Source organism: Ranitomeya variabilis, chromosome 6, assembly GCF_051348905.1.
Source record: "Ranitomeya variabilis isolate aRanVar5 chromosome 6, aRanVar5.hap1, whole genome shotgun sequence".
NCBI classification, from domain to species: Eukaryota; Metazoa; Chordata; class Amphibia; order Anura; family Dendrobatidae; genus Ranitomeya; species Ranitomeya variabilis.
In genome coordinates, this window is record NC_135237.1 from 44,265,938 (window position 1) to 44,281,803 (window position 15,866).

The 15,866-nt window shown below is 40.8% G+C and overlaps 1 long non-coding RNA gene across 1 annotated transcript; it reads left to right on the plus strand.

The window, feature by feature from the left end:
• Window positions 1-8,882: 8,882 nt before the first annotated feature.
• Window positions 8,883-15,069, plus strand: LOC143783402 (uncharacterized). The gene is made up of 3 exons (XR_013217149.1): window positions 8,883-8,978; window positions 10,991-11,093; window positions 14,933-15,069. It is a non-coding gene; the product is annotated as an uncharacterized LOC143783402 (long non-coding RNA).
• Window positions 15,070-15,866: the final 797 nt, after the last annotated feature.

Here is a 15,866-nt window from a genome sequence, read left to right on the forward strand (position 1 = left end):
AGTGGGAAAATAGTGTGGGATTTGGTTCACCCACTGCTTGATAAAGGTTACCATCTGTACGTTGATAACTTTTATACAAGCATCCCACTCTTTCAATCCCTCTCTGCCAGAGCTACCGTCGCTTGCGGTACTGTGCGCAGAAACAAGAGGGGTCTCCCTTTGTCGCTAATTGAGCAGGTTCTCCCAAAGGGTGAGAGCCAGGCCCAATGTAGCGGCAACATGCTTGCGGTCAAGTTCAAAGACAAAAGGGACGTCTTTTTCTTGACCACAATCCATGGTCCCGGCACCACGGCCACCACCGTTCGAGGTACCCCAGCACAGGTCCACAAACCGGACTGTGCCCTGGGGTACAACAAACACATGGGGGGAGTTGATCTTTCTGATCAAGTCCTCCAGCCCTATAGTGCCATGCGGAAGACGAAGGTGTGGTATAAAAAACTGGCTGTGCACATCGTACAAATGGCACTGTATAATGCATACGTGCTATCACGATGTGCAGGTCAGACCAACAACACCTTCCTTCAGTTCCAGGAGGCGGTGATAAAGGCCCTGATTGGAGGCGTGGAAGGAGCGGGCCCCAGCACCCCTGGAACTCAAGGATCCCGTATGGTACCAGGGCAACATTTTCCCTGTGAGGGGAGAGCAAAAAAAAGGTGTCGGGTGTGCTATAAAAGGGGGATAAGAAGGGAATCTCGTTTCCAATGTGAAACGTGTCCCGACAAACCGGCACTGTGTTTGAATGAATGCTTCAGAATTCATCACACGTCCGTGGACTAGCCACATCCTGATATTCCACTACAGAACTCACCCACACCAGGCTGATATACACAACACCACACACACACCCCAACCTGACGTACAGTACACCACACCCCAACCTGACATACACTACACCACACACACCAACCTGACGTAGTGTGTCAGGTTGGTGTGTGCGGCGTAGTGTACATCAGGTTGGTGTGTGGTGTGGTATAATGTACGTCAGGTTGGTGTGTGTGTGTGTGTGTGTGGTGTACACTACACCACACACCCCAACCTGACGTACAGTACACCACACCCCAACCTGACATACACTACACCACACACACCAACCTGACGTAGTGTGTCAGGTTGGTGTGTGCGGCGTAGTGTACATCAGGTTGGTGTGTGGTGTGGTATAATGTACGTCAGGTTGGTGTGTGTGTGTGTGTGGTGTACACTACACCACACACCCCAACCTGACATACAGTACACCACACCCCAACCGGACATACACTACACCACACACACCAACCTGACGTAGTGTGTCAGGTTGGTGTGTGCGGCGTAGTGTACATCAGGTTGGTGTGTGGTGTGGTATAATGTACGTCAGGTTGGTGTGTGTGTGTGGTGTACACTACACCACACACCCCAACCTGACGTACAGTACACCACACCCCAACCTGACATACACTACACCACACACACCAACCTGACGTAGTGTGTCAGGTTGGTGTGTGCGGCGTAGTGTACATCAGGTTGGTGTGTGGTGTGGTATAATGTACGTCAGGTTGGTGTGTGTGTGTGGTGTACACTACACCACACACCCCAACCTGACGTACAGTACACCACACCCCAACCTGACATACACTACACCACACACACCAACCTGACGTAGTGTGTCAGGTTGGTGTGTGCGGCGTAGTGTACATCGGGCTGGTGTGTGGTGTGGTATAATGTACGTCAGGTTGGTGTGTGTGTGGTGTACACTACACCACACACCCCAACCTGATGTACAGTACACCACACCCCAACCTGACATACACTACATACCTTCAATACACAACATGGTGTCCGCTAACGATTGGAGCTAATTTTTCATTCAAAAAGTCAAATGGCGCTCCTTCCCTTCCGAGCCTTGCCGTGCGCCCAAACAGTGGTTTACCCCTACATGTGAGGTATCGGTGTACTCAGGAGAAATTGCCCAACAAATTTTAGCATCCATTTTACCCTGATGCCCATGTGAAAATGAAAAAAATTGAGGCAAAAATAAAAAATTTTGTGAAAAAAAAGTACTTTTTCATTTTGATGGATCAATTTGTGAAGCACCTGGGGGTTCAAAGTGCTCAATATGCATCTAGATAAGTTCCTTGGGTGGTCTAGTTTCCAAAATGGGGTCACATGTGGGGGAGCTCCAATGTTTAGGCACACAGGGGCTCTCCAAACGCGACATGGTGTCCGCTAAAGATTGGAGCTAATTTTTCATTCAAAAAGTCAAATGGCGCTCCTTCCCTTCCGATCCTTGCCGTGCGCCCAAACAGTGGTTTACCCCCACATGTGATGTATCGGTGTACTCAGGAGATATTGCCCAATAAATTTTAGCATCCATTTTACCCTGATGCCCATGTGAAAATGAAAACAATTGAGGCAAAAATAAAAATTTTGTGAAAAAAAAGTACTTTTTCATTTTGATGGATCAATTTGTGAAGCACCTGGGGGTTCAAAGTGCTCAATATGCATCTAGATAAGTTCCTTGGGTGGTCTAGTTTCCAAAATGGGGTCACATGTGGGGGAGCTCCAATGTTTAGGCACACAGGGGCTCTCCAAACGCGACATGGTGTCCGCTAAAGATTGGAGCTAATTTTTCATTCAAAAAGTCAAATGGCGCTCCTTCCCTTCCGATCCTTGCCGTGCGCCCAAACAGTGGTTTACCCCCACATGTGATGTATCGGTGTACTCAGGAGATATTGCCCAATAAATTTTAGCATCCATTTTACCCTGATGCCCATGTGAAAAAGAAAAAAATTGAGGCAAAAATAAAAATTTTGTGAAAAAAAAGTACTTTTTCATTTTGATGGATCAATTTGTGAAGCACCTGGGGGTTCAAAGTGCTCAATATGCATCTAGATAAGTTCCTTGGGTGGTCTAGTTTCCAAAATGGGGTCACATGTGGGGGAGCTCCAATGTTTAGGCACACAGGGGCTCTCCAAATGCGACATGGTGTCCGCTAAAGATTGGAGCTAATTTTTAATTCTAAAAGTGAAATGGCGCTCCTTCCCGTCCGAGCCTTGCCGTACGCCCAAACAGTGGTTTACCCCTACATGTGAGGTATCGGTGTACTCAGGAGAAATTGCCCAACAAATTTTAGCATCCATTTTATCCTGATGCCCATGTGAAAATGAAAAAAAATGAGGCAAAATAAAATTTTTGTGAAAAAAAAGTACTTTTTCATTTTTATGGATCAATTTGTGAAGCACCTGGGGGTTCAAAGTGCTCAATATGCATCTAGATAAATTCCTTGGGGGGTCTAGTTTCCAAAATGGGGTCATTTGTGGGTGAGCTCCAATCTTTAGGCACACAGGGGCTCTCCAAACACGACATGGTGTCTGCTAACGATTGGAGCTAATTTTTCATTCAAAAAGTCAAATGGCGCTCCTTCCCTTCCGAGCCCTGCCATGCGCCCAAACAGTGGTTCCCCCCCACATATGAGGTTTCAGCGTACTCAGGACAAATTGGACCCCAACTTTTGGGGTCCAGTTTCTCCTTTTACCCTTGGGAAAATAAAAAAATTGTTGCTAAAAGATCATTTTTGTGACTAAAAAGTTAAATGTTCATTTTTTCCTTCCATGTTGCTTCTGCTGCTGTGAAACACCTGAAGGGTTAATAAACTACTTGAATGTGGTTTTGAGCACCTTGAGGGGTGCAGTTTTTAGAATGGTGTCACTTTTGGGTATTTTCTCTCATATAGACCCCTCAAAGTGACTTCAATCGTGAGGTGGTCCCTAAAAAAAATGGTTTTGTAAATTTTGTTGTAAAAATGAGAAATCCTTGGTCAAATTTTAACCCTTATAACTTCCTAGCAAAAAAAAATTTTGTTTCCAAAATTGTGCTGATGTAAAGTAGACATGTGGGAAACGTTATTTATTAACTATTTTGTGTCACATAACTCTCTGGTTTAACAGAATAAAAATTCAAAATGTGAAAATTGCGAAATTTTCAAAATTTTCGCCAAATTTCCATTTTTTTCACAAATAAACTCAGAAATTATCGACCTAAATTTACCACTAACATGAAGCCCAATATGTCACGAAAAAACAATCTCAGAATCGCTAAGATCCGTTGAAGCGTTCCTGAGTTATTACCTCATAAAGGGACACTGGTCAGAATTGCAAAAAACGGCAAGGTCATTAAGGCCAAAATAGGCTGGGTCATGAAGGGGTTAAAGAAAAACAACAAAAATGATTTTTTGATCAAAGATATCAAATCTAGCTGTATGCAGTATGCAGCACCATTACAGTCGTGTCTTTACATTACAAAATAGTGATGAGAAGTTCTCTTTCAGCACCATTTGTTGCATTTTTTGTGGGAAGTGATGCAATAAAAAAAGCCAATTCAAACCTTTTTTTTTGTTTTGGGGTTCAGCATATGATGTAAAAACAATTATAGATTCTATTATTATTTGTCAATTTCGCATGTGGCAATATACAATATGTTTTTTGTTTGGTTATTTTTTTACATTTTACTTTTTACATTTGAGGAAAATGGGGTGCTTTAAACTTTTATAATTAAAAAATATATATTTTTCAATGTTATTAACACCTTTTATTAGTCCTCTTAGTTTTAGACTTGAATTTTAGATCTTGAGAGAGAGAGAGGGAGAGAATATTTTTTCTTTTCTTAGGAGTTCGGATATCCACTATTTTTAATGGGGTTCGGGTTCTGGTTGAAGTTCACGTATTGCTTTGGTACAAGAACCAAGCTTTCTAAAAAGTTTGGGTCAGGTACCAGAACTCAAACTCCCACCAGTCCGCCCATCTCTACCCATTATCACACTTGATAGAGACCTTCATAGGTAAAATTGATATGATTGGAGTTAACTCCGATTGCATCAGTTATTCTCACATGACAGCTATATACAGTTGCTTCTCACAAAATTAGAATATCATCAAAAAGTTAATTTCAGTTCTTCAATACAAAAAGTGAAACTTGTATATTATTTAGAGTCATTACAAACAGTGATCTATTTCAAGATCACTCCTGGAAAAAGCTGAAGACTGCCGAGTGCAGTGAAGGTAATGAGCGGCCCCGGAAGGAGATGCAGCCGGGAGACAGTGGGATGGGAGGACGCGTCGCTGGACAGGTAGGTATAATATTTATAATGTTTATTATTAATTTTATGGTTTCTTTTACAGCCCTGGACCCAAACTGTAACATGGGTTTCCCATGGAAACCTGTGTTCGGGACCTTGTGACAGAACACTATGTGTTCGGTACGATCCCAAACTTTACAGTTCGGGTTCACCCATCCCTACCGGCAGCGGCAGGGCGATGTCCTCAGATGGGGTCCTTTAAGTGATGGTCCGTCTTCTGGCGGCAGCGGTCGGTCACCAGTACCTCCGCTGAGCCCCTAGTCCACAAGCACGTGAGGCCGAAAAACAAACAGGACCGCGGCACTCTCAGAGTCAAATGTAAACAAGTGTCAAGTCAGGCCGCAGAAGTCAGTCCAGTATTCTGCTTTCTCTCCTCTACACGTGCGCGGTACTCACAGTCACGGAGCGTATGGCGCTTCTGTCTCTGGCAGCTACTGAGCGTATGGCACTTCTGTTTCTGGCAGCTACTGAGCGTACGGCGCTTCTGTCTCTGGCAGCTACTGAGCATACGGCGCTTCTGTCTCTGGCAGCTACTGAGCGTACGGCGCTTCTGTCTCTGGCAGCTCCTGAGAGCATGCCACTTCTCTCTGCAGCGGTCCCGCTGGAGGCAGCAGGGACCAAACAAGGCAGCTCGTCGTGATGCTGGTGCTTAGAGGACGGAGCATGCTGCTCACCTGGCTGCGCATGGCTGCTGATTCCCGCCAAACTGCACGCGGCTGCTGATTCCCGCCAAACTGCCCACGGCTGCGCATGCTTTGCTTTTTAAACAGCCCCTCCTACCCGGGTTATGAGGTCGGTCCTGCTCCTTATTTCTTCCCCCAGGCAACAAGAGAGGCAGCCTCAACAGTTCCAAACCCGGCTCGGTACCGGTATCCGCGGTCCGGTCTTCCTCCTTACACTTGTGCACATATGTTGCCACACATAATTATTATTATTATTATTATTTATTTATATAGCACCATTAATTCCATGGTGCTGTACATGAGAAAAGGGGTTACATACAGGGTTATATATATCATTAACAGTAAACAAATTTACAATGACAGACTGATACGGAGGGGAGAGGACCCTGTCCTTGCAGACTTACATTCTTCTGGATTTGTGTGCATTGTTAAGATACTTATATCAGTTTATGCTGTTGAACATAAAAATGTGCATATTTATCTTATGAAACCACCAATCCAGCGTGTTTTTTATATCAGCGCTGGAGTGTTGCCACTAATCTAAGTTCCCTGACCCTAGTATTTTATGCACTAACCACCGTCTTCAACTCTTCCCGATGCTGCTCCTGTTCCGTACCACCATCTTGTGACCACAACTAATAAGTGACCGGAAGTCAGAGGTATCAGGCACAAGCTCTCAATGTAAGTCTTTGAGAGCCTTCTCCTGGCCTCATTCTGGCTCCCATAGACTTACAATGAGTTGTCATTTCCGCCCATCCAGCAAACACTGGAGCGATCCGGCAAGTTGCAAATTGCAGGAGACAACTGTAGTGGCGCCAAGAACAGAAGAAGACGGCAGCTGGTAAGTACAATAATAAGGGCTGGGAATTTAGATTAGTGATACCACTCTGGCGATAAAATTTTAAAATAACGCAGTAGTGTTGCTTTAATCTGTAAAATGGAACAGTTTTGCCGAGAAGAACCGCATTGTATATGTACAATACATGGTGCAATTAGGAAGAGATTGTTACCCATAGACATTGCTAACAATGGTTCCTAAGCTATCCACATACTTCACATACAGTGGGGCAAAAAAGTATTTAGTCAGTCAGCAATAGTGCAAGTTCCACCACTTAAAAAGATGAGAGTCGTTTGTAATTTACATCATAGGTAGACCTCAACTATGGGAGACAAACTGAGAAAAAAAAATCCAGAAAATCACATTGTCTGTTTTTTTTATCATTTTATTTGCATTTTATGGTGGAAAATAAGTATTTGGTCAGAAACAAAATTTCATCTCAATACTTTATAATCTATCCTTTGTTGGCAATGACAGAGGTCAAACGTTTTCTGTAAGTCTTCACAAGGTTGCCACACACTGTTGTTGGTATGTTGGCCCATTCCTCCATGCAGATCTCCTCTAGACCAGTGATGTTTTTGGCTTTTTGCTTGGCAACACGGACTTTCAACTCCCTCCAAAGGTTTTCTATAGGGTTGAGATCTGGAGACTGGCTAGGCCACTCCAGGACCTTGAAATGCTTCTTACGAAGCCACTCCTTCGTTGCCCTGGCGGTGTGCTTTGGATCATTGTCATGTTGAAAGACCCAGCCACGTTTCATCTTCAATGCCCTTGCTGATGGAAGGAGGTTTGCACTCAAAATCTCACGAAATATGGCCCCATTCATTCTTTCATGTACCCGGATCAGTCGTCCTGGCCCCTTTGCAGAGAAACAGCCCCAAAGCATGATGTTTCCACCACCATGCTTTACAGTAGGTATGGTGTTTGATGGATGCAACTCAGTATTCTTTTTCCTCCAAACACGACAAGTTGTGTTTCTACCAAACAGTTCCAGTTTGGTTTCATCAGACCATAGGACATTCTCCCAAAACTCCTCTGGATCATCCAAATGCTCTCTAGCAAACTTCAGACGGGCCCGGACATGTACTGGCTTAAGCAGTGGGACACGTCTGGCACTGCAGGATCTGAGTCCATGGTGGCGTAGTGTGTTACTTATGGTAGGCCTTGTTACATTGGTCCCAGCTCTCTGCAGTTCATTCACTAGGTCCCCCCGCGTGGTTCTGGGATTTTTGCTCACCGTTCTTGTGATCATTTTGACCCCACGGGGTGGGATTTTGCGTGGAGCCCCAGATCGAGGGAGATTATCAGTGGTCTTGTATGTCTTCCATTTTCTAATTATTGCTCCCACTGTTGATTTCTTCACTCCAAGCTGGTTGGCTATTGCCGATTCAGTCTTCCTAGCCTGGTGCAGGGCTACAATTTTGTTTCTGGTGTCCTTTGACAGCTCTTTGGTCTTCACCATAGTGGAGTTTGGAGTCAGACTGTTTGAGGGTGTGCACAGGTGTCTTTTTATACTGATAACAAGTTTAAACAGGTGCCATTACTACAGGTAATGAGTGGAGGAAAGAGGAGACTTTTAAAGAAGAAGTTACAGGTCTGTGAGAGCCAGAAATCTTGATTGTTTGTTTCTGACCAAATACTTATTTTCCACCATAAAATGCAAATAAAATGATAAAAAAACAGACAATGATTTTCTGGATTTTTTTTTCTCAGTTTGTCTCCCATAGTTGAGGTCCACCTATGATGTAAATTACAGACGCCTCTCATCTTTTTAAGTGGTGGAACTTGCACTATTGCTGAATGACTAAATACTTTTTTGCCCCACTGTACTTGGATGCATCCTGACTGTCTGTGCCTAGTCTTTGAATCATATCAGTTAATTATCTAACAAATTCATATCATAATTACATCATTCATTATGTGCATTTTGTAGCATGTGAAAACTTTTAAAAATCCTCATGCAAAATGCAAAACGATGAATTTTCAGTCAGATTTAGCTTTTGAGGCATTTCTTTACATTGCATTTTAGGTTATAATGTTCAGTAGAAAGTTTTTCAATTTTGTTTTGGGCAGCAATTTTTCTTTATTTACTTCATCTGGTAAAAACTACACGATGAATAATTCATTAAAAAAAAACATAAAACATTAACCTTGCTGTGCTGGAGATGTAGTTGTCTATTTTGTGTACTTGAATGAATGTGTTTAACTGAACGTTGTTTTTGGTTTTTTTGCTAATTTGTGTCATTTTGTACAGATATTTTCCAGGAGTGTTTGAAGTACTATTGGAAATCCTCTTCTCTTAGCTGGGTCTAGAACACAACATGAAATACTCTACATACAATGCATTTTGGTTTGTGGCATTTTTATTACATTTTTAGGGACATTGGCTTTTAGTTACAAATGTATTATTATTAGTAGTAATAGTAGTAGCAGTAATAATTTTAAGGCACCATTAATTCCAGGATGCTCTACAAGTGAGGGGGTTTATATGCCTAAAATAAAATACAAAGCAAGTACAAAAAATGTGAACAATAACAGACTGGTACAGAAGAAGACATGACCGTGTCTTTGCGAGCTTGCTATCTACAAGCATGCTCTATGCATGACATTTTTTGGCTTCTCTACTGAACTTGGAAAAAATACATGGTACAAATGTAACTAATTAAAAACACCACCAAAAATGCGTTTAAAAAAACACTATAAAAAACGCTTGAAAATTATGACGTATGTATATATTAGAAAAATGAAAATATATGTGCAGGTAAAGGAGACTTTATGATTATTACTAAAATGTTTGCCAAATGTTTGTAAGGGTATATTCACACAGCAGATTTTTTAAAGACATTTCTGGGACTGTTACACATGTCTGAATCAGGTTTGTAAAAATTCATGGTACATGCTACAAAACAATCCCATTGTAATTCCCATGTATCATATGACATCATCACTATGTTTGTCGATGAAATTACTCCAATTACCCTCCATTTGAATGATACTTAAACCCCACGCCATTACTAGGGACGGCAAAACATGGAAATGTAGAAGATTCTCTGATACACTTGACAGTACATGCTGAGCTCTGCTGAATACAATGCCACTAAAATATAATCAGACTGGGATATGGAATCTTCCGCTCTTCTATGTAAGGCTGATTTCTTTGTAGCGTGCTCGGCTTATTATACTCCTAGCTGGGGTTCCATAATATTGCTGTGGAATTGTTCTTCATTACGTTCATCCTCCTACCAGGCATATGAATTAGTTTTGTTTTCCGGCAGGTCACACTTGATACATTGCCGTCCTAAACAAGCCTTGGGCCACAAGTAAACCCTATCATTTTTCCAATGGCACAAAGGCAGAGAGAAATCTTTCCTGAAAACAATGACATTAATACGTTGCAATTTCTTTCTGTCTACCCCTTATCAAAAGAGACAATTATAAATGTAAAACTGAATGGGTTGCTGCACAGTCAGAACAAATTATGGCTAATTAACTTGCATTTTGGTAACCATTTTAAGATAATTAAAAAATAATAATCATTTTCGACCCAGTAATCTATTCCTTCTTTGTAAGAAAGATAGACTTTTTGTATATACGGTAACACCTTGACAAGGAGAAAAATCAGCGTTCCACTCTTGTTAGCGTAATGGGAGAGAAATTGCTCGATTTGCTATTTTAACTTGTAAGGCCTCCAGGAATTACACAGCAAATGATAATCTAATCAGAACTAGGCCTGTTCCATCACCATGATAGGGAAGCACACGGAGACAAGACGGAAGGGCAGAATTACATTCACCACACACGAACCATTAATTAAATTGATGGGCATTGTGATTAAATAGAGCATTTCTGGCATAGCAATGCTTTATGTAATCTCATGGACTGTATGCTCAGAATCAGCATTACATTTCAAATCTGCTCTCTGAATGTGAGTAAAGCGACCTTCCCATGGTGAGTTTAATTAATGTTGCAGATTTTCTGCATCCATTAGGTAAAATAGATCACTTGCATTTTTTTTTTTAAATTCACCTAAAACTCATTGTGGGAACGTAGCCTAAATGTTGAAGCTCAAATTTTCAGTTCATCAACAAATATTCCACGATGAGTATTTGGTGCGTTTTTCATGTTGCAGACTTTCTGCACCTACTAGATAAATAAGGTTACATGCGGGGTTTTTTGCTGCGTTTTTGGTTGCTGGTTTTTTGGGGGGGTTTTTTTTACACATGTATTTATTGCATTTTAGAAAAAGCATTTTTTTTACTTATTTGGCTTTAACAAAACTCTGATGCACTAAAAATGAAATCCGCAAGTGGCTGTATTTCTGCAGGAGAAATGCACTAAAAACACATCTGTTTTTATCTACAGATTTTAAGCATCTTATGTCATTCTATGGGAGAAATCCACACAGAAAACTCAGTGTCCTCGCAAGAGAAAATGACTTGATGCAAATTTGAAACACGCATCACAGGTCAGTTTACACCTCAAAAATAAAAGCCCAGTTGTCATAAGATTTTTATACATACAAGTTTGCTAGAACTATAAAAAAAAGGCTACGTTCCCAAGATGAGATTTTTGGTGAGTTTTTACACTGCATATTTTAAAAAATGCAAGTAACCTATTTTACTTAGGGCTGTCCCACACGTCCAGATAATTCTGGTACCGGAAAAAATCGGTACCAGAGTTATCCTTGTCCGTGTGCCTGGGAACTCATGTAGGCCATACGTGCGGCACACGTGTGCCGCCCGTATGGCGAGTGGGTACCACATCGCGGATTCATATGTTCCCTGCAGCAGCGTTTGCTGCAGAGAAAATATGAAGAATAGTGTTTAAAATAAAGATCTATGTGTCCCCCGCCCTCCCACCCCCTGTGCGCCCCCCCGCTGTTCAGAAAATACTCACCCGCTCCCACGTTGGCTGTCGCGGCTTCCTGGTCTGGCTCCATCTTCTCCTGTATGCGATCACGTGGGGCCGATCATTTACAGTCATGAATATGTGGCTCCACCTCCCATAGGGGCGGAGCCGACTATTCATGATTGTAAATGAGCGGCCCCACGTGACCGCATACAGTAGAAGGCGCGGGGTAGAGAGGAAGGAGTGACAGCCAACGTGGGAGCGGGTGAGTATTTTCTGAACAGCGGGGGGGGCGCACAGGGGGTGGGAGGGCGGCGGACACATAGATCTTTATTTTAAACACTATTATTCATATTTTCTCTGCAGCAAATGCTGCTGCAGGGAACATATGAATCGCGGCTTCAGCACCATGTGGGGGGGACAGCGCTTACTGTAGCGCTGTCTCCTGCACGCACACAGACCCCAGACGGAGAACGTCCGTGTGAGGTCCGTGTTTTACACGGACCCATTGACTTTAATGGGTCCGTGTAATACGTGCGCTCCCACGAACACTGACATGTCTCCGTGTTTGGCACACGGAGACACGGTCCGCAAAAAATCAATGACATCTGAACAGATGCATTGATTTTAATGGGTCTACGTGTGTCAGTGTCTCCGGTACGTGAGGAAACTGTCACCTCACGTACCGGAGCCACTGACCTGTGAAACCGGCCTTAATGGGTGCAGAAATGGTGTAGAAAATCTGCAACATCAAAATCTCACCAAAAGCTCATCGCGGGAATATAATCTTAGAATATGTTCCCACGATGAGCCTTTGGTGAGTTTTTGATGTTGCAGAATTTCTGCAAGTAAATTAGGTTACTTGCCTTTTTTCATTGTGTTTTTGTGTGCACTTTTTTGAACATGTTTTTGATGCCGCAAAATCTGAAATGTCAAAAGCTCATTGTGGGAACGTAACGTAAGGCTATGTTCACACGTTGCGGTTTTATGCATTTTTTTTCCGCTGGCAAAACCTGCTTTCTTGACAGTAAAAAAGCAATGTAAAAAAGCAGGTTTTGCTGAGTGTTTGCCGTGCTTTTGCTGCGCTTTTGGTGCATTATTTCTCTTGTGCATGCCAATAAACTTCAGCGCATGAAAAAATATTCTGATTCAACTTTGTCAGGTTTTGGCATGAAAAACGCAGAAAAACCTGATGCCTGCATTTTTTGCAGGTTTTTTTTGGCACTACCCATTGCTTTCAATGGTTGAAAAACAGTGCAAAAATACTGTAAGTGACATGCTGCATTTTGCAAAAAACGCAGCTCTTTGACAAAACAGTCAAGAAATGAAAAAACATGCTGTGTCCATGAGACTTCGGAAATCTCATAGACTTTACTGGTACTGTAAAATGCAGCCACAAATTTGTATAAAAAAGCAACGTGCGAACATAGCCTCAGAAACTGCATTTTATATATATGTGTGTGTGTGTATATATATATATATATATATATATATATATATATATATATATATATATATATATATATATATATATATATAGTAAAAAAGGAACAGCACTACACTTGTACTTATCTTCGGGTGCAAGGCCCCAGGCAACCAGTCCAACGATTGCACCAGATTCACAAAGACTCAAAAAAGAGGCAGCACTCCATAGTTAAAGTGAAACATGTGGTTGGTTTAATCGACCCACATAGCCGGGCGACGTTTCAGCTCAATCTGAGCCTTTATCAAGCCTTGATAAAGGCTCAGATTGAGCTGAAACATCGCCCGGCTATGTGGGTCGATTAAACCAACCACATGTTTCACTTTAACTATGGAGTGCTGCCTCTTTTTTGAGTCATATATATATATATATATATATATACATATATCATGTCCGTAGCCCCTCATACATGCACGGGGGAGCTTTGGCCATACTGGAGCTTTACAACTATCAAACAAAGAAAACCACAGCTAGGCCCAATTTATACATACCGTTTTTTCTAGCCAAAGTCAGGCGTAGACCTATAGAGAAAAAAAAAAGCACAAGGTCTCAGGCTCACGCATTTGCATGGTAGTTTTTAATACTGCATGTGAATAGGCCCTACATTGCAGTTGATTAGATCTGAAGGAGGATCCATAGAATGAATTATCCACTGTAGACACTGAATTTAGTGCTAATAACTCCATACAATATACAACCTCTCTGTTTTAGTTAACTCCATATAGGAATATCAGCATTGAAATATAGGAGAGGTTGAATATATCTATTGAATATCATAACCTATGTATTATAGAGGAAAAACAAATGCTCCTGTATTTGCTTCAAAAACTGCATGTCAGATTTCACACGTAAGGGTGGAATCACATGCTACAGATTTTGTTGCAGAAATATCTTTAACTGAAAAGAAGTTCTATTCATCTGAATGGGGATATTTGGGCAGCAAGCACTTGCTTTTCTATAAGTGACATTCAGATTAATGGGACAGTTGCAGATATTGCGGCATTACAATCGGCATCATGTTACTTATTTAAACAAATAGTTTTCTTTAGGAGCAGCTGGAAAAAAGTATCTTCAGTTCTGTACGCAAAATCAATGTTATTACATACATTTTCTTCTCTATTGATTAACATGCCAGAAGCTACTTTAATTCCATTCTGTCTGAAAATAAAATGTATCAAATATGTAAAAAAAGCAAATGTCGCATTAATGTCTGTTACAAAAAAACGCATTATGTGAATGACACGTCTTGTTTTCCTGATCGCTATTATGTAACATTTGGCTGGTGCGGATTTTAAACACAAATAGACTCTCTACAAATAGGACCTGTGTGAACCCAAGGTTACAGGAAACACTTCTTCCTATTAAAACTAGAATGAAGCGGAAGAAGGAGGTATGTCAGTCCTTCAGCTTTCACACAGCTTTAGCCCTCATTAATATAATAGCCTTATTAATATTCCCAGCTTGCTGGTAATGTATCTATGACTTTAGAATTTCATAAATTACAATTGCGCTTTTAATTCCATCCATTAAACAAAACATTGCACAGATTTATTTTTGCAACCCAAGAATAGGCAATGATCGTGACACATAGATCTGATAATTAAGTAAAAATTGTAGCTCCCCAGACAGTCATAATATTAATGTGTCGGTGGCAATAGAAAGGTTTTCATTATATTATCAATGCTAATATCGTAGCCATCTAGACTGTGTAGTTATCTATACTATTTTATCTCACAGTCATGTTTATTAATCGATAAAATGTAACTGTATCTGTAAAACTGCATAGAACTTAACACAAACGGGATAAGAAATAATTGTAAATGCGCATAACAATGGATCCTCCAAGCACAATAAGAATATTAAGTGTCATTTGTCACTGAGAAACAGGATCTATGATTTTTCTGATATGTGATATAAGAGTTTGGTTTATGTAAAACATAATTTATAAAATTAGTATATATCTCCTTTTTCAGGTTTTATACTACATCTAAATACAGCATTCTGCACTGGCCCAAGTCTCCACGTGAATGGAATTAAGGGGATAATAAAGTGTCAAACTTCCAGTGTGGAATAAATACATAATAAGATATGAAGCATCCGCCGTGGAATAGAAGGGTAGAAGAAAAGCAAATTATATATCTATTGTATTATTGTTTATTTATTTATAGAGCACTAATCAGAAAGAACATAACTTAGAAAATTGCTGCTTATAAAGATTACTTATATATATGGTGGAAATATGTAAGATACAATATTCACAATCCCGGCAGATGTTGTTCTGGACTTCCTGACAGTTATCCCTTGTAATAATTCTGCAGTTTGTCTTCATCCAATTTGATATCAGAAAACAATAGAATATACTCAATTACACAGTCAGCTGCAAATCTGTCATTTCCTTTTATCTGTGGCCTCATATATTGTAATTGTTAACTGTTCTGGAACTTTTAACTAAACAAATGTGTATTTGATGAGCATGTATTCTTTATTCTTTTCGAGCCACTTTTACAAGTGAAGTAGTTTGGTTTCTGGCTATGCTTGGCCTTCCTGAATACTTTGCTTATAAGCAGTTGTGATGCCTTTATTTATATACACTTAAACCTCTTTGAGACGACCACCTAAACCTAAGATAAAAATGCCTTTCTGGAAGGACAAACCTCTTAAAGAAGAGTTCCTTATGTTCAGAAGATTGGGGAAGTGAAAATCTGTGGCAGTCTTTTCAATGAAGTGTTGTTTTTTAAAATCTTTCAGTATGCTACAATAAAGTCATAGTAATTGGTCATCATATTTTTCAGAAATGAGCATAAGCCATCTCAGTATAGTAAATATATACAAGTCACTAAATTTACATTCATGTCATTCTAATTTGGTTTTCTTTGGCAATCACAAAGTGCTGTTTGACAGACAGTC